Raw genomic sequence first — 25234 nt, forward strand, 5'->3', positions numbered from 1 at the left:
TTCCACGTTCCTAAACGCATTTTGCTCTCTTGAACTCTACCCTTCTGTCCTAGCTTCTTCACCCTTCCCCGTCTAATAGGATCAAAGTACTTCTTTTGTGTGTCCCGTGTAAAGTTGATAGGAGCATATGCTCCCAAACAACTTTGAGTGGAGTCGTTCGAAAAGAAGTTTCTATAGCCCCCTTGCTCATTTAACACTGCATCCGGGTGCCGATGGAGATACAGCGACCCTTGCTCACTTATCACTGTGCTCGGGCCACACAGCGCGTCATTTACGGGTGACGCCCTAGCTTTATCGCGATTTCGTTCTGGATTCATTTTCATAAGGATTTGACGTAATCATGGAGTGCCGGCTGTCGACTACCTGACGCCCTCCCCCTCCTCCTTTATCCGGGCTTGGGACCGGCAATGTAAGATAAACTTACACGGCAGAGTTAATAAAATTAAAGAACAAATTTAAAATAATAAATTATTCAGGACCAGCCAACCTGCCATGTCATAATAATTGTTAAACATTGGGCCAGGTCACTGTTCACATCCTCTAAATTAAATACCCATCGAACATCAACGGTTTCGCGTGGGTATTGGGCCGCAATACATGCCCAGTGTTTAATTTTGGTCCAAACAAGATTACTAAGTTAAGTTTCACACTTTATTCGCTCCTTAACGCTGTGTTTTCAAAGTTTTGCACAATCTAAGCTAGTATTGTCGTTGTTAAAACGGTTTAGGCAAGTTTCGTTTTAATTGCTTAAATTTCAGTAGAGATAGTGGCACTAGGGGACAAACAAATCGGGTTCTTGGTACATTGTAAGTAAATTCTGTGCAGCGTGTCCACCTCTGGAGAATTTATATTCTCATTCTTGTCAATGAGTTATATTTTATTTTTGAAAAACAAGTTATATTTTGGTTCTCTGATTGTTAGTGGGTACATGTCTCTAGAGTACGCCATATATGGATGGGTTTTTTTTCTTTAGAAAAATCAGATGTGTTCAGCTTTGGGGTCATCTTATTAGAGATCATAAGTGGAAAGAAGAATTAATAAACCTTCCAAGTAAGCAATTCTTTGAGAATGATCAATCTCAAAATTTACTAGGCAAAGTAAGCAATTCTAATAAACCTTCCAAGTATATCCAATCACTTTTTATTTGCGATTATGTATTTGTTGCTAACATTTTCAAAATTTGACTGCTTTAAGCTTGGAATTTGTGGAAAGAAAACAAGAGCATGGAGTTGATGGACTCAACACTGAGTGCATCTTGTTCTAGCAGCGAAGTTATGAGATGCATTCAGATGGGTCTTTTGTGAGTGCAAGAAAGAGCTACGGATCGACCAACCTTGTCGCATGTTGTTTCCATTGTTTTTGAGTCGTTCTAAAGAACCAGCGTTTTTGAGTCGTTCTAATGAGTTAACAATAGACCAATCACTTGTTTCAAAAGAAAAAAAAAATTGTAATCTCTGATGTATATTTCAATCTAAAGACAGGACTGTTATTCATTTTAATCAAGTGAAAAAGCATGTCCAATCTCAGATTCCAAACAAGATTAATTACTCTCCAGGCACATAGCTTCCCATCCAACTGCAATTTAATCCTAAAAACTTAACCATTACGCTCTATGAGTTACCAATACATTTTATACAAATATATCTTATTCCCGAAGCCTTATTTCTGATTCCGTGGAAGTAGAAGATCAGCAAATAAAATCCGCAGGCTTGAGAACTAAGAAATAGCCTAACTAATTTCTTTCCTTTTCAGAATAAAAAATCCGTAAGTAGTTAACAATTGATTGAATGAATGAGAATACAGCAAAACATGTACTTAATCAAAACATAAAAAGATAGGTAGCTCCTAGCTGGGGGTCTTCATCTAGATCTCTAAGTTCTAAGCGTCAATTTATTCATTGTCTTTGCCCCAATTCTAGTTGATAATTAAAAGATATAATTTATGTAGCTTGTATGTTTAATGTTCCCTTTTTTTTTTTTTTCTTGAGGCGTAAGGTTTATACACTCGTGACTATTTTTTTTTTAGTTTCAATAAAATTTCATTCTTGTAGCATTGAGGTTTCTTCCAAAAAAAAAAAAAAAAACCTACATATCTTGTTAAGTATTAACTCCTTCAATTATTAGTGGTTATATTTTTCGGAGTATACCATGGACGACCTCTTTTCTGGAAAATCAGATGTATTTAGTTTTGAAGTGATCTTATTATGATAATAAGTGGAGAGAAGAATTAGCCTTCTTTGAGGCAGATCATTCTCTAAACTTACTCGGAAGGGCCTCTCTCCTAATGTAGATGAGTTATTGTTAAGAGTATTTTACCCAAAGAATTTTTAGCCAAAATGGTCATAGAGATTTGCATAACACATCACTTTGGTCCCTGAGATTGAAAGTCAATAGAAATGGTCATGAGATTGTCCACAATCCATTATTTTAGTCATTCCGTTAAAAACTCCATTAAGTGTCCTGAAGCTCTAGGCTGGAAGTTTGGGCAATTTTCAAAGCTTCATAACTCAATCGTTTTTTAACCAAATTCGATCCATAATATATCAAAATGAAGATAGGAAAGTGTAGAACAAGATTGTCCTATTTGGAAGCCCAATGGTTGCTGGAGATGGCCAGAAAATAGCTGGAAAAGTGACTGGTCAGCGGGAAAACTGGAAAACTCGCAGGAAACTGGGTAAACTTTAAACATTCATAACTTCTTCAATACTCAATGAAATCTAGTGATTCAAAAACAAAAATCATACTTCTCAATGAAACAAATAGAATGTTACCTTTCTAGACTGCTAATTGGTCATGGTTTGGCCAGAAAACGGCTCGAAAATGGCTAACTCGAGACCAAGATAGCCACTTTCCTGCCATTTTCTGATAAGAGCATATTTATGCGACTTAGCTTGTTTTCTTACATTTTCTTAGTTTATTTGTGCTTATTATAGTGTTTTAAGCTATTTTTGTGTGTTTGTAGGTCGAAATGACAAAGTTGGCAAGAAAGTGCATTTTGGAGTAATTTGGAGCAGTTTTGGGCACTAATTGGATAGCACATGTATGGGCCAAGGTGGATGGACATTTTTGGAGTTCAAAAGGCTAGGAATATGATAAGGAGATGAAGAAATTAAATTCAAGACAAAGAAGATAAGGAATCAGCTCAAAAGAGGAAACATTATCCACAACCTTATCCCACCTTATCTTATCCAAGCTAACCTTATCTTATCTTATCCTTTCCTAATCTAGCATTATCCAATCCTATCTTATCCAAATTAGTTTGTGCCTTAATTCCAGCCATTTATAAGGGATAATTATGCATTTAAAATACATATTTCAGATTCTAGAAAGCCTTATCCCATCTCCTTACAAAGGTGGAGCCTATTCCCTTCTAGAAAGCTTTTGCCTTGCCTTGCAAGCCACTCCTTTTCCCTCAAATCTGTGCCGCACCCTTTCTCACCCAATTCCCCTTGGATTCTGATTTTATTAGCCTTATTCCTTATGGATTTGGGTTGTGCAATCCTTTTCAGAAATTAATTGGGCAAACCTCTTCCTTAGTGGATTTAAATCCTTGTGCTGCACCTTTAGGCCCTAATCCTTAAATTCTGCTAAGTTCTAACCCTAATCTGATTAACCATAGCCCTTGCCGTGCCTATATATATGTTTTTTAAAGCCAAAATTCATCACCACCCTCATACCATTCAGAAACACATTGTGCTGCAACCTATACACCATTCTACAACCTATGCAGCAACTTTGGAGAAGAAGGAGACCCTTGCCGTGCATTCCATTGATGAAGAAGGACCTTGTGCGCAAGCCACCTGCATCATTGGGAGTTCTAAGAGTTCTTTCTTCCCTTGTTTTAGTTTCAATGTTTATTTCAATTTGCTTTCCAATTGCTACGAACATGTGTAACTAAGTTCTTATTAGTTAGTGGTGAATTTGAAGCCATGGACATGTGTTTAATATGAATTGATTCTTTTTAGTTATTGTTTCGTAGAACATGGATGTGATTTACTTATCTATTTAATTGATAACTTATTATTGTGTGTTGATTAAGGATGCATACTTAATTTGCATGCATGAATATGATGCTAAATTGTAAGGGACTTTCACCTAATCGTTAGGAACTTATAATTACAAGTAGTGGAGATTGTTAGTCACAATCATGTTAAGTAGATTCTTGGCAAGAATATCATGCAGTTGATAGTTATAATTGCCTTGTCAATGCTTACGATTTCCATGGAACTTAATGATCTTTGAATGTATCTCTATCATGTTGTTCATATAGAGAACTTGATGAGAATAATTTGGTTGCGATGCGTTGTCCATTCAATTCAATGAATTTAGGGAAATCTGCGAGTTAATTTGTGCATTCACGATTAATTTAGGGCATTGTCGTTCATGGTTTAAAGAAACAATACTGGAAATCGATTTATGTTGCATATGTTCATGTGTGGAGAAGGATCCTCTAACTAGCTTTTCACCATTCAATTCACCCAATTTCATATCTAGTTTACTTTGTTTTGCAATCTGTTTAGTTTTACTTCAATTTCGTCAAAACCAAACCCCTTTTTCTATTTGGTGTTTTTAGGTCAGAATCTGTCCAATTTAGGTTCTTTAGAGTGTTTTGAGTTAATATAAGTTAGAATTAGTCTAAAAACATTGTTTTAGTCTCAGTTTAGTCTTAAATTCGTCCAATTTAATCCCTAGAGTATGTTTTGAGTCTAATTGGTAGTATTGTGCTGTTTTGAGTCATTTAAGTGTGTTTGGAGTTAGTTAAGTCATAATCTATTTTCTTTTAGTGTTTTGAGTCAAATTAAGTTTTATTTTCGTCCAAATCAATTGTTAGGTCTAGAATTGAGTCTTATTAACTTGGATTTGCTGGTTTGAGTGTTTTAGGTCAGTTTAGAGTCTATAGAGTCTAGTCTTGTGTTTTTAAGTCTAGTTTAGTGTTTTAGAGTTTAATTTAAGTAGGTTAGCAGTCCTAGTTAATCCCCGGTTTAGAACGATCCCTACTTGCCTAATACTATAATTGTCATCCATAGGGTTTAATTTGTGTGTCAAGTAATTTTCACATCATTTTCTGGCCAAACCACGACGATTTGGCCGTCGGCAAAGGTATCATTCTCTTCATCTTGTCGAGAAGTATGATATTTGTTTTTGAATCACTCGATTTCACTGAGTATTGAAGAAGTTATGAACGTTTAAAATTTACCCAGTTTCCGGCGAGTTTTCTAGTTTTCCTGCGGACCAGTCACCTTTCAGGCTATTTTCCAGCCATCTTCAGCAACCATTGGGCTTTCAAATATGTATAATATTGTTCTACACTTTTCTATCTTCATTTTGATATATTATGGATCAAATTTGGTTAAGAAATGATTGAGTTACGAAGCTTTGAAAATTGCCTAAACTTTTGGCCAAGATCTCCAGGACACTTAACTGAATTTTTAACTGAAGGACCAAAATAATGGATGGTGGACAATCTCAGGTGTGTAATATTCCAAAATTTATTATCGAAGAAGAGAAATATTTGGAAAAATATGTTGTGCTTATTTATTGAAAAGGTTTTCATATGAAGGTAGTGAACGTCATTGCGAGTTCGTATCATTTTTCGGATTATTTTTCGGAGCTTAGATGAATTTTTAATGGAATTTACAAGCTGAACCAATGATGAAGTGTCACGTGTAAGCCAAGGTGTGGCTGATTTTTCCACGTGACAGCAGCTGGAGTTAGACAGCAAATGGGCTGTTCTGATTAGGTTCGTGGCAATTTAGCCACATGCCGAGTCATGATTGGACCCAAAGAAATAGGAGGTTGCAGACGGTGTAAGTTTGGAATATATGATGCCTATATACATGAGTTTAGCATCAGATAGGAAGAAGGTTCTTTCTTACACAACAAATAGAGTCGGGGGGAGAGAGAGAGACAGAGAGGTGGAACTGAATGTTTTGCTGAAAGGATTTATATTAGAACTCTCTCCCAATTTCTCGACGTCTTGATTGATAGAGATGTTCTTGGTATCTCTTTCTTGTTCTAGCAATGAACATGAGTTTGATTCCTGCTTTTGTCTGCATCATCACTTCGGTGTCATTGATTCAATCGGCAGATTGCCATACCTGGGTAAAGATTCTTTTATCATGTATAGTTTCATAGTTATTTGTATATTTCCTATTAGTTTTAAGGAATCCTAATCTTATACAGTATTAGACTTTCTGCCGTAAACTAACCACTGTTATCAAAACTGGTTTTTCTGCATATGTATGAGGCTAGGACTTCCATCTCCAGACTATATACATGTATAGCTATTTGATTTTCTCTAGCTATGTATGTGTGTGTCAAACGAAGCAGCATGTTGTATTAGATTATATGTATACAAATTGGTTCAATTTGTTGGAAATGAATGAGTTGTTTTATTAAATTAGAATTGGCCCAGTCTGTTGGAAGGGAAATACAAGTGTATAATACACACACACACACACACACACACACACACACTATGTATAGCTTGATCAAATAAAGTATGCATTTAGAGTTGGAACTATATAAATACAAGTCGGACAGAAGCTTTTGTATAACTTGAGGCTAAAGTATTTCGCTGTGCTTTAACTATAATTGAATTTGAGGTGTTATACAATATGCTTAGGTTGATAACATGATACTTGTAAATAGGAATTATGAGATGAATTGGCGTGTTTGACTATTACGTCACTTGGACAATGCTTTGGAATCCAGGTAGGGGAAATACGGCAGACCTTTACAGATATTGATTCTATTAAATTTCATGAAGTACTATATATGTGTTGGTTGATTAATGTGGTTAGATGTTGTTTGGATTATTGCTCCAGTTGGTTGTTTACTTGTTAGTACTACTGGAATGTTATTCGTTGAGATATATTGTGACATGTGAAAGATGTAATAACTTTACTTGTGCATCACTCATGTGTCAGAAGTGGTTGGAATTTTGTTGGTGAGAAAGGAATTTGGAAAGAGGGTAATGGAAATGATCTTTTGTGTAGTTGAGCCAAACTCTTAGCAGGTACCAGGTCTCAGGTGAGCCCATAGTGCACAGATTCTTTAAGGGTAATTCAGGATTGGCGACGAAGAGTTTAGGCAAGATGACTAACAAAAGGGGAAATTGGGATGATTGAGTTACAGAGGGTTAATTTGTATAATATAACATTCGAACCACCACTGCAGAGGTAAAATGCACGGTATGGGATGTGCAGGTCCGCATGTTTTATTATATGAATTAACGGGTAGAGATGAAGAGTATTGTATCGCACTCATGCATTGTTGATGATAATGATTTGGTACTTGATTACATGATTTTATGACACTTAATTTAATATTGTCAATTTACTGTGGTAAGGTTATGTCCCTACTGAGCTGTTGAAGCTCACCCCTCTATTGTTATGCAGATTTACTAACTAAACTGTCAAAAAGGTAGACGGGATGAGACGAGATAGATGTGAGGCTAGAATTTGTATTATTTATTTAGCTTTGTAAAGAATTATTAAGTTATTTTAAATAAGAAGAATTTTATTTTCCAACCCGTTTCCATTTTATTTTATTTATTTAGTTTTTAGTTCGCGTTTCGGACGTGGGATAGAATTTTCCACCTACCTTGGGTCCGGGGCATGACAAGGTGTTAGGGCAATAATAGAAAATATGGAAATAACACAACAATTCCAATAATAATAACCATAACGAAATTCACAACATCAATTATATATAAAATTAATATAAACAACTGGAAAGAAAGTTAGAAATACTAACAAATTTGAAGATTGAGGCTTGCATAAATGCAATGTCCTAAAGACAGAATTTCGCCCCTATTCTTGTGCTTGTAGTTCGGTAGGTGTCGTCTCCCAGGATTCAACAATCTATAATCCGAAGTCAAAGCACGTTAATCTTCAGACTCTGGCTAACTTCATATATTTCGTACTCTTAAGACACGACTCGGAGTTTGATTAACAAAAATAAAAGACATTGGAGAAACCTCTTTTCTTCGATTCATTAGATATGTGGGATGTTTGAGTTTATATAGAACACAAGCCACCCCCTTTTGAAACATTGTGACTGTTGCCTAAAGTTCCAACGAACAGACACAACTCATGAATTTGTATTCAACTATAACACATGACTTTTATTTTTCATTCATAAAAAAAATAAAAAATTATAATATATAATTTCCAACATCAGGGACCGTTTCTATTGATTTTCAATCTCAGGAACCAAAGTGATGTGTTATGCAAATCTCATGTACCATTTTGGCTAAAAAGCCTTACCCAAATTAATGTCTCCTTTACAATCATAAATCATGTTTTGATATACAAACGTACTAGACCAGAGATACAAACATTTAACAACCTTATTCAAAACTTTTTGTTGACCCCATTGGGGGAATATATATTGTGTGCTATTACTTGGCGTGTTCCTACAATCATGCAACATTCACCATTTTGACTAATTTATTCGTAGTGATCTCATTTAACCATATCTTTAGAAAGACAAATATCACAGCAAATATATGTGTTAACATCTCTTGACCACTCCCTACAATTTTTTCATCTCTTGATTTCTTTTAACCTTCAATTTTGATTGTCATGGTTGTCCTTGGCAATTTGTGTTGTTATTTCATTTCTTTAAGAAGTCACTTAGACTAATGTCTAGTAGTATTTCTTTTACTTGTAAGTGAAAAGTCTTAATGTATATATATTGTTGTATCAAAAACCAAAATTATACAAAAACTAGCAACATTGTTACATCCATACCATCTTCAGAAAGAAACTTGGGCAATACTTGGGCTAAGGCTTTTCGAGAGGCTGTTAGCTTAGGTTAGGGTTAGCATAAGGATTGACGAATCATGAATTCGCAATTTGGCACTACAGTCCCATATATAGTTCCTTGAATACTGAATTCATGATCATACTCTCCACACAAAAAATATAATTAGTCTATCTGGTTTGGAAAATAGGATCAGAATAAAGAGGAATTTTTTGGTAGAAAAAATGACGGATTTTGTATTTTGTTTTGTAGCTAAAAGCCCGAAAGCCAACGTTTCTTGTAGCTAAAGATGAACATATATTTGCAATTGGGAAAAGGGTGGAAAACCGTGCAAAAGAAAGATCAAAGAGGTGGACATTTAGGGGAGTCGGAGAGCATAATGTAAAAGATATTGGAGGACTAAAAAGTAAAAGAAAAGAGGTAACTTTTATCATTGTGCGATAACGGCACAAACATCTCTACCACCTCACGTGCATGCAACAAAAACACGGATTACGTAGAAATGTAAATATATATATATATATATAAACTATATTTAGTTGTAATTATTTGAAGATAATGCATACTAAGGTACAGTATAATCTGTAATCTATATGAATCAATCAGTACATGTCTGCCTGTAGTTCTTTAATTCCCAATTTCTCCCTTTCTAGTTGGTCATTAGTTAAAATTTGTACATCAATTCACATCATGAGAAGCTTCAAAAGTCTTTTGTTGAGTTTATTGCAAGTGTCGTAGGATCAGTGGCTGGGTTATAAACAGATGTTAATATTTCACCTACTCATCTTCTACATTGGGCATGTCTAAGGTGCAGACGAAGTGCGCGGACCATCTGTAAGAACAAGGATCTAACAGCTGAGAATGGATGAGTTCACATGTAGAACCAGGTTGTTGTGACCTGGTGGATTTAGAAAATTTTCAACTTTTTTTATTCAGTTGGTATCTTTTGTTTAACCGACGGAAACAGGAGCAAGCGGGAAAGAGGGGTTGGGTATTGAGTGCGTTGAAGAGGGAAAGAGAGGTAGAGAGAGAACTGGAGTTTGAAATGGATTTGACGTGGATCGAAATTGGGTTGCGGCTACGACCCGATAATCCAATAACTTTAATTTTTTTTTGTTCAGTTTAGGGTTTAGGTGTGGGAGAGGTACGTTAGGGTTACCTCCACTGGATGTGTTTTAATAAACACTCACAAGCTTTCATAACACATAATGGTTGGTTGGTAGAACTATCACAGATTCATAAGGATTAATTCTTCATTCATAAACATTCACCAGTGTTCATAATACATAATAGTTGGTTGGTAGAACTATGACAGCTTCTTATGAAAAGTTCATGGTTCATAAACATTCACAAAGTTTCATTATACAGGTGATGGTATATTGTGACAAACCTTCATGACATACAAGTTTCGGTTGAGCAATTGTGACACCACAATAAAACATAAGGGACGGGATTAGATATTTTCCCAAACAATGTTTCAATATATGAAAGTGTGAGGGATGTCACTTAAGAAGTAATAATATAGAGAAATCAGTTACAAATATCCACAATGAACTAGTTGTTGAACAAATGTAATTCATCTGAACAAACTACAAACTGTTTCAAGAAATTAAAAAAATTATCCAAGACCAGTTACAAACAATGTAATACTTATTTATGGACTATCATTGTTTCAACGACAAATCTACAGAAAATTGATTGTCAACCATAAGTTTGAATCATGCACCACGCACTGCACATTGTGAAGGTGATGCAACATGTTGATCACCATCCTGAGTCGGTATTTAGGGACGTTGGCGACTGTAATTCTATCCAAAGGAAGGCCGCAGAACAAGAACTCAATAACTTTTAAAGTGAAAATACTGCAATCCCCCTTGTTGCATACAACAATTCAACAAGTTTGAAAATCAATTCACAAACAATTCAATTTAAGCTGACTAATAATGTAATTAGATTTTAACTCACCCGTTGTGTTGCTGTGGGCACTTTTGACTTGCGATGATGGGCCAAGGTTTGTTCTTCACCTCTTTCAACAGGCTTTAGAGGACATCTGGCAACACGGAAGCGAGTGGAGCCAATTTGGTAGTTGCTTTACGTGTGTTTGTTTTAGACATCAATGAGTTATACACCATTATTCTCCCAACTGTAAGATTCATCTCAACGGTAACCAATGGTGATCAAGGTTGAAGGGCATGTAGAACTTCTCCACATCCACCAACCATGATGTAGAAAATGGCTTCCCTCCCCCTTGACCATCTTTAATAGCACCAGTAAGAATTCTTTGTGCGCATCTGCTTTGCGTCCTTTAGTTGTTCTTTTAGCTATCATTGCATTGTAGAAGCGCTCACAATACGTCTATCCATAATTGGAAAATAACTCAAAAAGAATGTGCAACACTTAAAATATTTAGAAACACACCCAACATCAAAATTTCCAAACTTTAGAATATTAGCAGAAATTTGGTTGGATATTTACCAGAAACCAGTTAGTTATGTTCATGGTCAACATTTTCCCTACCCTCATTTTTTTCTGGCATGCTTCCTCAGGAGATACAACTGCAAATGAATGTGTTGCAATGTAGAAATTATAATTAAACTATGATACCAACGCAATCCCAACACATTTATATAACCCCAAACCAAATAGAGCTTAGTCACTTACACTGGTTGATAGCCACCCTGCCGTTTCAAGGAGCTGCTTCCAAAAATCGGTGTTTCCAACCGTCGCATTGTCCAACTCGACAATCAACTTGACAATGTAACCAAAAAACAATAAGGCTCATCACTGTAGTTTAATCAATATAATTTACAATGCATAAAATCCAAAGGTTAATTATTGCTTACTTTTTCTGATTCTCCTTCGCCTTCTTGAATTGATAGAAAAACTCCATGGCCTCAACTACACATTTTCTGTCCAATTGTTTAAACACGTCATCCCTTAGCAGAACATTGTCATTCGGCTCACCGTGTTCCATTTTGTTGCACGTTGTGACGTTAAAGATAAACGTTGTATGGGAAAGGACTTTGGTTTTCTTCTTCGCCCTTATTTTATTGCCGTAGTCTTTGATGTCCCCCTCGTGGACCAACCCTTCATCTTCTTCCCCCCAGACTCACCCTTAGCTTCGTAAATAAGAACATCATCATAATCAGAACTTTCGGCTTCTTCATACTGCTCTAGTACATGTTTTCCAATCACTCCAAGCATCTATTTGCATATAGCATTGGGACTATCCCACTAAACAGTACGAGAAGTATCAGGCATCACCATATTAGCATCATCGCCCCATATCTAGTAGTCGTTGTCCTTCTGTGCTTTAGTGGGCACAATCTCCTAAATCCCCACCGCTTGCCATTTAGCACAACTCATCAGAATTATTATTGTATACATACATAAACACTCATAAACATTCACACATGTTCACCACCATTCATCAAGTTCATAAACTTCAAAATTAAGTCATACCTTTCGGCTCTCGATGATGTAAATTTGCAGTCGCTCATGGACGGGCTGCTTTTTCGTCGTTGCCCACTGGAGAATTCTTAGGATGGCTGCTGGATCAGTCATTTTGCAATACCTTAATGGCTTCTCTAGTTGGGGAATTATTTTATATGCTCACACTTGCAAGTAAAGTGAATTAGTACTCAACCAAAAAATTTAAACAATATTAGGCTGTGTTTGGCACACCGTATAAGGAATCGAATATGACTAATAGTATGGACCCAATTGTTTGATGTCTTCTCATACTAAATAGTCGTCAGATTAATTTATGCAGTCGGATAGGATAGTCAGGTATACACCTTCTTAATAAACCATTCCAAAAGGAGTGGATTATTAGTTCGGTTCATTTTCCACTGAGTGGCTGCGATTCTGGCAGTGACCACCGTCGGCGTCGATTGTTATGAACATCTTCTTCTTCATTTCCCCTCCCTTTATTCTTCCCCCTCCATCCCACATATCTCGAAACCCAATTCCTCCGCTGGCCACCATGAATCACCACCACCACCAAGTTCCATCCAACCACCCAAAACAAGACTCTTCTCTCCCAGCATCTTCTTCTGGTTACCGGATCTCCCTCCCTCTTCTCTGCCGCTGCATCTCTGAGCCCTACAAACAAAGCCCAATATGTCAAATTGTTTTTTTCTTTCCCTCACTGCCTTTTGGGTTTCGACTTAAACAAAGCCCAACTATGGAGATTGGTAGTAGAACTTTTCTTTTGCATGATATCAGCATTGGTGCTGAATCAATGTCTACGGAAAAAGAGATGATTTCTGTTTTTTTTTAATTTTATTTTAAGTTTGATTCCTTTTATCCGGTATAATACCAAACACAATATAAATAATACGGTCATTAGTTTGATACTGCACCAAATGCCAAACTAATTTAGTCAGTACTATCCAGTGGCTATTTATCATATCCGATAGAAATAGTCAGTATAGTCCGAGCTGCCAAACGAGGCCTTAGTGCACAATGAAACCAACCAATAGTACCTTAAAAGCATAACTAACCCTTTTGCAACCCTATCCTGATCTTTATCGCCTTTTACTTCCCCTTCCTTCCTCTTCTTCCTCCTCATCATCTTCTTTAACATCACCCTCCACTCTTCCTCTTCTTCTCCTAGAAGCTGCAAAAGAGAGGTTGTCTTGTAGTTGCTTAAAAGAAATTGCACCCCGTGAATAACTATTAAACTTATCCATGTCGTTTACGAGCTCGAAGTACTCAAGGTTGATAGCCACATTACTCTTCACCCCTATCAAGACACCCTTGACAAAGTATAGCAGTTCTAGCTTGAACGCACTGTCCTCATTTTTGCATTCTTGAAAAGCCTTTTCAAGTTCCGTAAAAAGTGACCAAAACCTTTTTCCTACCTTTCTTTGGGACGAGCTACCCTTACCTTTGCTACTCTCCCCAACAAAACCAAATCTATGAGGAAAATACTTAGTAAGAAGCTTGATGTTGGAAGGCTCAACCTCCATATCATAGGGTTTGTCACAATGAAGCCTTGTAATGAGGCAAAAGTCCTTCGTGAACCACATCACTTCGCAACTGATTAAATATGTTAGTCCCTCTAAATCTTTCACCCCTTGATTACTCACTCTATGCAGCGACAATTCATGGATTAATTGCCCACTAAAGGTTAGTCGATCAACACTATCTAAGTGTCCAAAGCATGATTCCCTAAAATGAGCAAGTTGTGTGTGTTTAAACTTTTTTTACATGACACTTAGCATATGACTTGCATGCGAGAGGTTTTTAACCCTTCCTCTATATGATTCTTCCTCTTTTGTTGCTAGTTGAACCCCTTGAGCAACTATCTCCTATACACATGACAATACAAGGATTGAACACAACCAAATTGAACAATTTACACCTTGATAACAACCAAATTGAACAATTTATACCTTGATCACAACCAAATTTATCAATGCATCATAGAAACACAAAAGGTCAACAAATCTTCATAACCCATCGACGGACAACACACCTTAACGACTAAAATATTATCAACTCAATTCATATGATTAACAATGATTTCATCAACGCAAATCATTCGTAACAGAACGATACAACTAAATAAATAAATAACAGCACGGCCTACCCCTTATACACAAACTATCAACAATACTTCATAAACCCACATCCTACATAAATTTTCCCAAAATTCCACAAATATCCAGTACTATCAAATAATTTCATCAATGCTGAACCCTAATTCATCTAATTTCATCAACCAACTTCCATAATTAATCAAATTAACACAAATAACCAAATTTGAATTTATGGTTGGGTATTTCAAAACTCACCCAATTTTGAAATATAGTTTGAGGAATGAAGTACGCCATCCACTATTTGGGAAGCAATATCTTTAAAGTCAACAGAAAAGTAGAAAGCACCACGTGCTACAACTCAAATGACGAGAAGCAAAAGAAAAAAAAACAAATGCAAGGATGTTTAAGGGTTGGCGGGAGATGGAGGGTTTTGTCAAGAGAAGGCACTTTTATGATGTAACTGTTAATGTGGGAGTGGGGAAGGGGGTGGGGATAGTTTATATTCCCCAAAATTTGAAATGATGCCGGTTACCATTTTCAATAAGTGACGGGTCATTTATGACTCCGTTTGGATAGGGTGGGTGTGCGCCAGCATAAATAAAATAATTTTAAATTTTATTTTCTTGGTTGGGTATGTATTTGTCTAATACAAAGTTGAAGGCAGGCATGTGACGTATACTTTGGCACATTGAAAAGGAAACAAATAGTGGGGCGGGGGGAGTGATTTTATAATTTTTTATTTATTTTTTACTTCATTAGGGGTGTTTTTGGCCGCTAGAGAGAGGGGGGAGCGATCTTATAATTTTATTTCTTTTACTTCACTGGTGGTGTTTTTGGCTGCTAGATAGGGGATGATGGTTATTATAATTTTAGTTCTTTTACTTCAGTGGGGGTGTTTTTGGCCACTAGAGATGAACGGTTCGGATAGTTCACATAGCATTCAGAATTTTGTAATTTGCTCGAATATTGCTTGATGTTTTCTATGTATTAGAAACTTAGTAAACATCAAGCAATATTTGAGCAAACTACAAAATTCTGAATGGTGATGTGAACAATCCAAACCGTTCATCTTTTGCATCCCCCCATAAGATGATACTTTGAAAAAAGAAATTGATCGAGAAACCTTTACGACGATGTCCAAAGAAGCGCAAACGTAAACAACAATCTGACGGTTACCATTGCCTGCAACGGATTTTGCATTATCGGTACATGGGCTGGACTTTCGTCCTTCAAGAAAGTTGTAGCCTTTGTCCATGTGAGCGTTGCTGTTATTTTTCTCCATTTTTCCCATTTATGAAAAAATTACTTCATTTTTTTTTTACAAATTTTTACCCAATCCAGCGAAAACATTATTCACCACCATTTTGATCGTTCCAATGTTTCGCATCGCCATATGACCGTGTCCATCACATAAATGATGTGATCCCGAGCTTCTCCATAATTTTTGGGATTTTTAACAATTGTTTTTTTATTTTATTGTTATCATTTTTCCTATGAAAATTCAATGCTCCTTTCATATTTCCATGCGGCCTTCTCTGATCATGCCACGTGGTAATGTTTTTATGCGGGGGGAAATGTTTATGATGAGGATAAATCTCGGCCACCCACATGGTAAATCTGGTATTGGAAGGGAGTTTTGACAGCAACCTTTGCTTTTGGCTTAAACATCCAATCATACCTTACCATGTCTCCAAACAAGGTGGTTTATTCGTCAAGGTTTATTTTCTAGGGTATAGTGTCATAAAGTGTCATAAACCGTCATTCCATGCGTAATAAAGTATTGGTGATGAGGTTACGCCTTCTATGTGCCACTTTTGGCCACCCACTATCAAATATGGAGGCCTTTCATTTCCCCTAAGCGTCTGGGGGCGCGATGTTCGCTTGTACAGATGACTTCACTATGCATAGATAACTGCTATAATGGTCATCATTATTTGGCTGTTGGTTATGTTATGCATGCCACCATAATCCTCTATTTAAAGGGGGTGGTGTTCAGTTTGCATGCTATACTCGCCTTGTTATCTCATCATTTAAACCCCCAACCTAAGAACTGCCTCTTTATCTTTTCCGATGGCTACTAACTCACAAGTTTCTAAAACTTCCTTCCGTCATGGAAGATCAATCTCCTTGCCTAATCTTCCTTCTTGGGAAAACCAATTCCCAGTCCCTAACTGTGGTTAACCACCTATTGTCATGGAAAAAGACAATTGTAAGTTCATATTGGAGAGATGTGTCACAAGGGTTGACACCAACAAGGTCTCCACCATGAACATCACCCTTACGAAGTCTAGAATGTTGATGGGCAAAATATTCAGGAAATCCGAGGATGTGCAGTTCATCCACAGGGAACTCGTTTTATGTTGGAAATAATGTGTTAAAAACACCTTCTTTGTGTACCAATTCGGCAACCAGTGGTTTGCGCTGTAGTTCACTAACGACGGCAAAGTTAATTACGTCCTTGAAAACCATCCTTGGTTTGTGAAAGGGCAAATTTTCTACTTTTAAAGGTTGACAAAATAGTTAAGAGAATCAGACCAGATAACATACTTAAGGGTGTGGGTTAAAATTCCTTGAATACCTATGCAATTTAGGGACCGAGAAATCATGACGACCATCACTCAACGATTGGGCACCTTGTAAGGATGGATGATGGGTCTATAAATTCTCTTAATGCAATGGCCATCAGGGTTTTAATATAAATCGACGTTTGTCTGCCGCAAGCCAGTGCTACTCCTAAATAAGGACGATGAGCTGCCAACTTTTCTCATTTATGAAAACCTGTTTAAGGTATGCTTCTATTATGGCAGAAATGTGGAAAACCTGGAAGTAAGTTGGTTCCTTGTGAATAAGATGTTCGAGGATGAGCCGAACGTGCTGCCATCGGGTGTTAAAGATGACTGTTTTACATTGGCAGCCTTAGAAGACGATATCATCATTTTCTTCCCGCAACTAGCCAGTAGCGAGGAAGATGGTCTAGGGGATGAGTCAAGAGTGGGTCCGAAGGAGGACGACGGGGATAGAATGATTGGGCTGGCTGTGGTTCGTTTGACAAAAAGAAAAGGAGATGCGAAGGCTGAAGGTGTAGAGAGCAGCAATATGGTTGGTGACAAGAACTGATGTCAGAGTTGAACACTATACAAGTGTAGCTGGGCTTCGGGTTATTTAATCCTAGTTTAGATAATCTCAATGTGTTTTGCAATTCGTGTTATTTAATCCTAGTTCAGATAATCTCAATGTGTAGCTAGGCTTCGGGTTATTTAATCCTAGTTCAGATAATCTATATGATGTTTTAATTTATGTTTGTATTTTGCAATTCGTACGTTATTTAATCCTAGTTCAGATAATCTCAATGTGGGGAACTAAATAACGTTATTATCTAAACTACCTATTAATAGAACCTTCTTTGTCAACAAAAGAAGGTGAAAAGACTATTTCACACACAAAAAAAAATGATGGGCAATAATGTAATTTCATATATCTAAAGTTTACTATTTTTTATTGAACCATCACCTACAAGTGATGTAACATCCCACATCACCCAGGGGAGTGGATCCTCTAAGCTTTATATGTATATTCCCATCTCTACCTAGCACGAGGCATTTTGGGAGCTGGGCTTCGGGTTCCATCGGAACTCCGAAGTTAAGCGAGTTCGCACGAGAGCATTCCTAGGATGGGTGACCCACTGGGAAGTTCTCGTGTGAGTTCCCAGAAATAAAACCGTGAGGGTGTGGTCAGGGCCCAAAGCGGACAATATCGTGCTATGGCGGAGTTGAGCTTGGGATGTGGTGGGGGCCCAGGCCGGGATGTGACAATTTGGTATCAAAGCCAATCCCTGGCCGGATGTGTGCCGAAGAGGACGTCAGGCCCTTAATGAAGGGTGGATTGTAACATCCCACATCGCCCAGGGAAGTGGATCTTTTAAGCCTTATATGTATATTCCTATCTCTACCTAGCACGAGGCTTTTTGGGAACTCACTGGTTTTGGGTTCCATTGGAACTCCGAAGTTAAGCGAATTCGTGCGAGAGCATTCCCAGGATGGGTGACCCATTGGGAAGTTCTCCTGTGAGTTCCCAGAAACAAAATCGTGAGGGTGTGGTCAGGGCAAAAAACTGACAATATCGTGCTATGGCGGAGTCGAGCCTGGGATGTGGTAGGGGCCCGGGCCGGGATGTGACAAGTGATATTAAGATATCTCTAATATTAAAAAGAAAAGAAAAAAAAACCTCCCACTTCCACCCACTTCCCCCCGTGCAATACAATAGGTCATCAAGTTTCATAAATAATTAAATAATTTAACCATACTGAGTAACAAATAACTAAAATTTCAGCTCATACATTATCTTGTTGTGGGGACCTTGGACTTACGTCAATTGGCCAAGGTCCCTTCTTCACATCCCTTGACAGGCTAACGAGAGATCTGACAGGACATGAACGATGGGAGCCAATTTTATATTCGCTTGCTGCATGTGGGTGGTCGTCTTCAATTAGTCATACACAAATATTGTCCCATCTTTAAGATTCATCTCTACTTCCACCCAATCTTGATCAAGGTTGAGAGGCATTAAACTTTACCCCATGATGCGTTGAACTCTACCCCATTTCCCGTCACAGTTTTGTATAGCAACGGCTCATACGGTTTACACGCAACCCCTTTTCGCTCTCTACTTTTTATTTTAGCATTCCTCTCATTATAGCTTCGCTGACAATAAGACTACCCAAAAGTGTTAAATATATCAAAATCCATGTACAACAGTTCATCGAACCAAAAACACACTGAACATAACAATTGCGAAACTTTTCAATATTAGGATATTAAGTGGGATGCACTACCAGAAACCAATCCGTTGTGTTGGTGGTCACCACTTTTCGAATCCTTTGTGCCTTGTCCTTATGCTTCCTTAAGAGATAGAGTTACAAGTAATTATGCTACAATATACAAAATATAATTCAACTATCACACCAACCTAATGACAGCACATTTATATCAGTCCGTCACACATAAGGTTCACTCACTTCCATAAATTGACAGCCAACATTCATGGTCCAGAAGTCACCTCCAGAAATCGGTGTCTCCAACAATCATAAACTTGAATTGGGCAACCAGACTAACAATGTAAACAAAAAAATGTTAGCTTCATCGTTGAATTCATTTCATAAATTATATACATAAAATCGTAACATTATTGAGTTACTTATTTTCTTTCTCCTTCAACTTATTAAAGCTATAGAAATATCACGTCACCTTAACCACACATTTTGTGTCCATGGCTTCAATTAATGTTTATCTTTCCACAACATCCTCATTCAGCTGACCAGCGTGGATGTTTTGGCACTTTGTGACGTCAAATATCGAACCACTTGCATTTTCTTTTTCTACCTCATTTTCATTTGTATAGACTTTGACGTTGCCCTTGTACATGAGACATTCCTCTTGGTTCTCACATGCTGGCCATCGAGTGTGTTTATCATCACCTCATTATCATCATATGAACCCTTGATATTTTCACACTCCTCCGTTGCCGATTCTCCTACCAAACCAACCATCTTCGCACATACATCTACGAGACTAGCCCAATCAACAGTCATTGCAAACTCTTTTTAACCCTCTTCCTCAATAGCTTCCATTACCTCGTCCTCTCTCAATCCGTTGCCTTCCTTCATTTGCCTTCGTCCTTTAATTCCTCATCCTGATACCCTCCTTATCCACTTTTTTCATCACCCTATTTTTTACAACTGTCTTTTTCTTCTTTTGGTTTGTCTTCTTCTTCCACAACAGTTTGTATTTTACTGCCAATTTGACCACCTAGCTGGTTGTCTTTTTTTTCTTTCTCCTATTTACCGCCTTTGTTTTCTTTTGCCTCATCATCTTTTTCTTTTTCTCCCTTTTCTTCATCCTCTTCAACTTCTTCTCCCACATCTTTTTTTCCCTTCGTCTTCTTCCTCGGTATTCTCATCCACATGTTTTTCCATCACTACCCTCCTTAATTCCTCTACCACGTTCGACAACTCTTCCACTTTCTTCACCAAATTCATGTCTGATATCTCTTTCTCGTGGGCCAACTGCGCAAATGTCACCTTCAACTCCTTTAATTACATTTTCGACTCACTGACATCATTTGTGTTAGGAGTTAGTTTATCAGCAATCACAACGTTCGCATTATCCCCTCACGTCAAGTATGCTTTCTTCCTTTCTGCTTCAGTCAGAACAATTTCTTTAATCCCCACAACTTGTCATTTTAAAGGCACGCATCATAAATACATTTCTTATGCATACAATATTCACATGCATGCATTTTTAGTCATTTGAAATTCAAATGTGTTGCAATACAGTTATACCTCTGGGCCCTTGGTTATATACAACTGTAGTTGCTCGTGGATCAACTGCTTCTTCGTTGTCTTTCACTGCAAAATTCTCGGTGTAGCTACCGAATTTGCCATCTTGCAGTAACGTAACGGCTTTTCAAGTTGGGGATTATTTTTGTATGCCCACACCTGTATGTATCCCCATCTAGATCGCTGTGCCCTCTTTGTTCCCCTAACTTCTTCTTTTTCCTTATCCTCATCTCCCTCGCTATCCCTCTCAACTCTACCTCTACCTCTCCTTGAAACAGCAAACGAGAGGTTGTCATAATGTTGTTTAAAGAAGGTGGAACCCCATGCAAAGTTGTTGAACCTATCTATATCCTCCATGAGGTCAAGGTAGTCTAGATTCACGATAACGTTGTCTTTGCCCATATCAATACAACCTCAGCAAAGTATACCAGCCCTAGCTTAAAGGCATCGTCCCTGTTCTTGCATTCCTTAAACGCCATTTCAAGCTTGTCGTAAGTCACATATATTTTTTTGCTAACTTTCTTGGGGACAGCCTTCGCTTTACCTTTCTGCTTTTCTTTCCTCCCTTTGCTACTTTCACCTACCAACCTTAATTTCCCACAAAATACTCCATTAGCAACCTAATCCTTTATGGCTCTACCTCTATGTCTTGGGGCTCATCACATCGTAGCCCGGTAATAAGGCAGAAGTCTTGCTTTGTGACCCTGGTCAATTCACAACCTATTAAATAGGTCAGCCCCTCTAGGTCTTGAACTTCTTGATTCCCCACTTTACAGATCAACCACTCATGCACCAATTGCCCATTAAAGGCCAATTTATCCACACCCTGAAAGTGACCAAAGCAGGTTGCCCCAAAGGCATCACCTGCCCCAAAGGCATCAAGTTCTGCCTCATTAAATTTCTCCCTAATCAATCCTAACACATGAGGGGCTTGGGATAGGCTGTTAACCCTTCCCCTATACGTTTCTTCTTCTTCTTCTCTCGTTGCAAGCTGAACACCCTAGGCTGCCATATCTATGCACATAACAATACATACACATCAACAGTCAATGGTACATAAACTAACAACAACCTATCACCAAAGCTTCACAACTTTACATTTGCTGTTAACAGAACATCATTAATTAAGCAATTTCAATTTCAACTCTCACCATAAAATTAACGATAATTCAAATACAAAAATCAATCCCTACCACTATAAAATTAACAGTAATTCAAATACACAATTCAATCCCTACTGAAAACTACAACTTTACCAAAACAATAGATAATGCCTCCACAACTACACAACCTGTCAACATAGCTTCATAAGGTCACAACTCGCCCTAATTTGTACACAACATTTGACATATATCGAAAAATTCCACCTAATTAATCCACGAACATTCATAATTAACTGTACACCAAACTTAATTTATAATGCTCAAAATAAATAACTAAATGAAATTCCAGATTTCCATTTTCAAAACACACCAAATTTGAAATTCAATGGGGGAATAAAATATCACCACGCTTATTGCCAAAGCAGTCTGACCCCAGTGCGAATGAAGCAAAGACCACATTCTTTCTTTGGAACCCACTACACAGCCTCCAGCCAAAGTCCCCTAATTTTCTTCACTGTTGTCTAAAAATTATGTGAGGCCGGACAACACCACCACAAACCAACTATTACTTGGTTTGGAACAGGAAGTAAGTTTTCGAACGGCAATGATGTTTTTTTTTACGGCAATGATGTTTAAGCAAATGCGGGAGAGGAAGTGTTTGTGTAGGAGGAGAACATTTACTTAAGAAGGAAAGTATTGATGTCCCGGGGGGGGGGGGGGAGGAATAGAGTCTAAATACCAAGAAATTTTGAATACATCTCGGGTACCATTTTAATTAACTTACGTATCATTTATGACCCAGTTTCATCCTAAGCTCATTCAGATGGAAAACATTTTTAGATATTCATTTTTCATCAAACGGACCACATTCCATCCGCACACGCAGCATGCCAAGTTCTGTTTGCACTTTAGAAAACGCGCTTCGACACTTGTCAATACTTTATAATCCAGTCAGTTACCCTTCAACAATTAGCAATAAAGTTCCATCTTATAGATAATCTAGAGTATGAATATGAATAATATTTGATATGTGTTCCAAGAGATTGCATATTTCTCCATTGTAAAAACAATTTTTCATATTTTCATTAAGTTATTCTATGATAATCAGAGTTAGCACTATTTGCCCGACCGACGAACCATATATTGTCAGGTCAAGAGGATTTACCTGACGAAAATATACATTTGTTAGACAAAGCTTGGTCAACATTTAGATTTTTGCCAATAACCTATTTCGTCGGGCAATAACCTATTTAGTAAAAATGTATGTGCCTTCTTCTTTCTTCCTTCTCCTTTCTTTTCCTCTTCCTCACCCGCGTTGTTGTGCAAAATATACACACGCACATATATATATATATATATATATATATATACACACCACAATCACACCCATATCTCCCCCATTTGGTCCTCTCCCAATTGATTTAAGGTTAGATTAATTTTTTGTTTGTTTAATTGTGTAGTTTTTCTTGTTATAGGTTTGTTATTAGATTGCAATTAAATTAATGGAAAGGTATGTATATGTCTCTTAATTTATTTTTTAGTAAGTTTTAATATATTTAATTGTGATATATATATATATATATATATATATATATATATATATATATATATAAATATATTGTGTGTTATGGACGAAGAGCCATCCAAAGAACCTAAGAAGTACAATAAATTTTTAAAGGAAGCTCAGCGAGAATTGTATCCTAGTTTTGAGGATTTTTCCGTTCTAACAACCGTTGAGAGTTGATGCACATAAAAGTAGAGTGTAATATTGTTGCGAGTTATATCTTAGTTAAAGTGTAAATAGTAGTTTATTGTCCCACATTGGTGAAGTACATATGTAATACCAATTGTAACTCTTATATATACTCCACTTTGGAGATTAATGAATATATAAGAAATTCCCAAATATTGTCATATATATTTTTAGTATTTACCATGTTTAGTTTAATATTGGCATTTACTATGTTTAGTTTAATATGGCATCAGAGCAGTTCGCTCTTGGTGACCTATGTGCTTTAATTTTGTGCCCATATTTTTCGTGATTTCCTTCGTGAAAAAAAAAAAAAAAAGTGAATAGTGTCGCGCTACAGTATAGTGCATGAACAGTGGTCTGCTTTGTGAACAGTGGTCCTCTACAGTGCTGTAAACAGTGATGGCTACAGTGTGTGAATAGTCTCTGCTACAGTGCCATGAACAGTGCTCTGTTACAGTATTCTGGTAAATTGTTTTCATTCCGCTGCGTATCTTTTGTGCCTTTATTTTCGTGATTTTGTTCAATGGCTCAATATAATTATAGTGTTGTTATGCATCTTGGTGGAACAAATAAATGGATAATTGATACTAGGGCCAATGATCATGTGACTAGTGACCCTAGAGTGTTTGATGAGTTATGTGACTATGTTCGTGATCCGTATATTACTAGTGCAAATGGAGCACATTCCCCTGTGAAGGGTGAAGACACCATCTCTCTGACTCCAACCTTATCATTAGTCCGTGCTTTACTTGTTCCTGATGTTAAGTGCAATCTTTTGTAGGTAGAAAAACTTTTTGATACCTTATATTGTTCTGCTCACTTCTACCCTACGTATTGTTATTTTCAAGATATTCAAACTCAGAAGATAATTGGTCATGGTAAAAGAATAGGGGGTTTGTACATCTTGACTATGGAGGATACTGTTGTTTCTGGTTCAAATAATCATCAAGTTTTAAGTGCTAAAGTGGATGACAGACATCAAATTTGGTTGTGGCATCGACGATTGGGACATCCATCATTCAGTTATATGAAACATCTATTTCCTTCTTTATTTCGCACTTGTAGTGATTCAGAGTTTAAGTGTGAAACATGTGTCATGGCTAAGAGTCATTGTGCTCCCTTTCCTGTAAGTGATTCTAAAGCTACTTTGCCATTTGATTTAATACATTCTGATGTGTAGGGTCCGGTGAAAGTTACTTCTAATGGATTCCGTTGGTTTGTTACTTTTATTGATGATTGTACTCGGTTAACTTGGGTGTTCTTGATGAAGAATAAGAGTAATGTTCTGTTACTTCTTCAAGAATTTTGTACAATGGTGTCTACTCAGTTTCAGACCAAAGTTAAGGTCTTTAGGTCTGATAACGGAAGAGAATATGTGAATCACACTTTGGCATGTTTTTTTCGTGATCATGATATTATTCACTAGATGACTACTCCATTTACACCCCAACAAAATGGTGTGTCTGAACGGAAGAATCGTCAAATAATGGAGGTTACCCACTCCTTAATGTTGGATAAATGTGTTCCTAATCATTTGTGGGGTCATACTGTTTTGGCTGCTGTGTATTTGATCAATTGTGTTCCAAGTAGGGTTCTTGATTTTCAGACATCGTTCGATGTGCTACAAAAACATGTTTCTCTTGTTTCTGTATCAAAGCTTCCTCCGAAAGTGTTTGGGTGTATTGCGTATGTACATGTCTACTCTCATCAGCGGAGTAAACTTGATGCAT

This window comes from Malus domestica, chromosome 08 (assembly GCF_042453785.1).
Source record: "Malus domestica chromosome 08, GDT2T_hap1".
In the NCBI taxonomy this organism is placed as follows: Eukaryota; Viridiplantae; Streptophyta; class Magnoliopsida; order Rosales; family Rosaceae; genus Malus; species Malus domestica.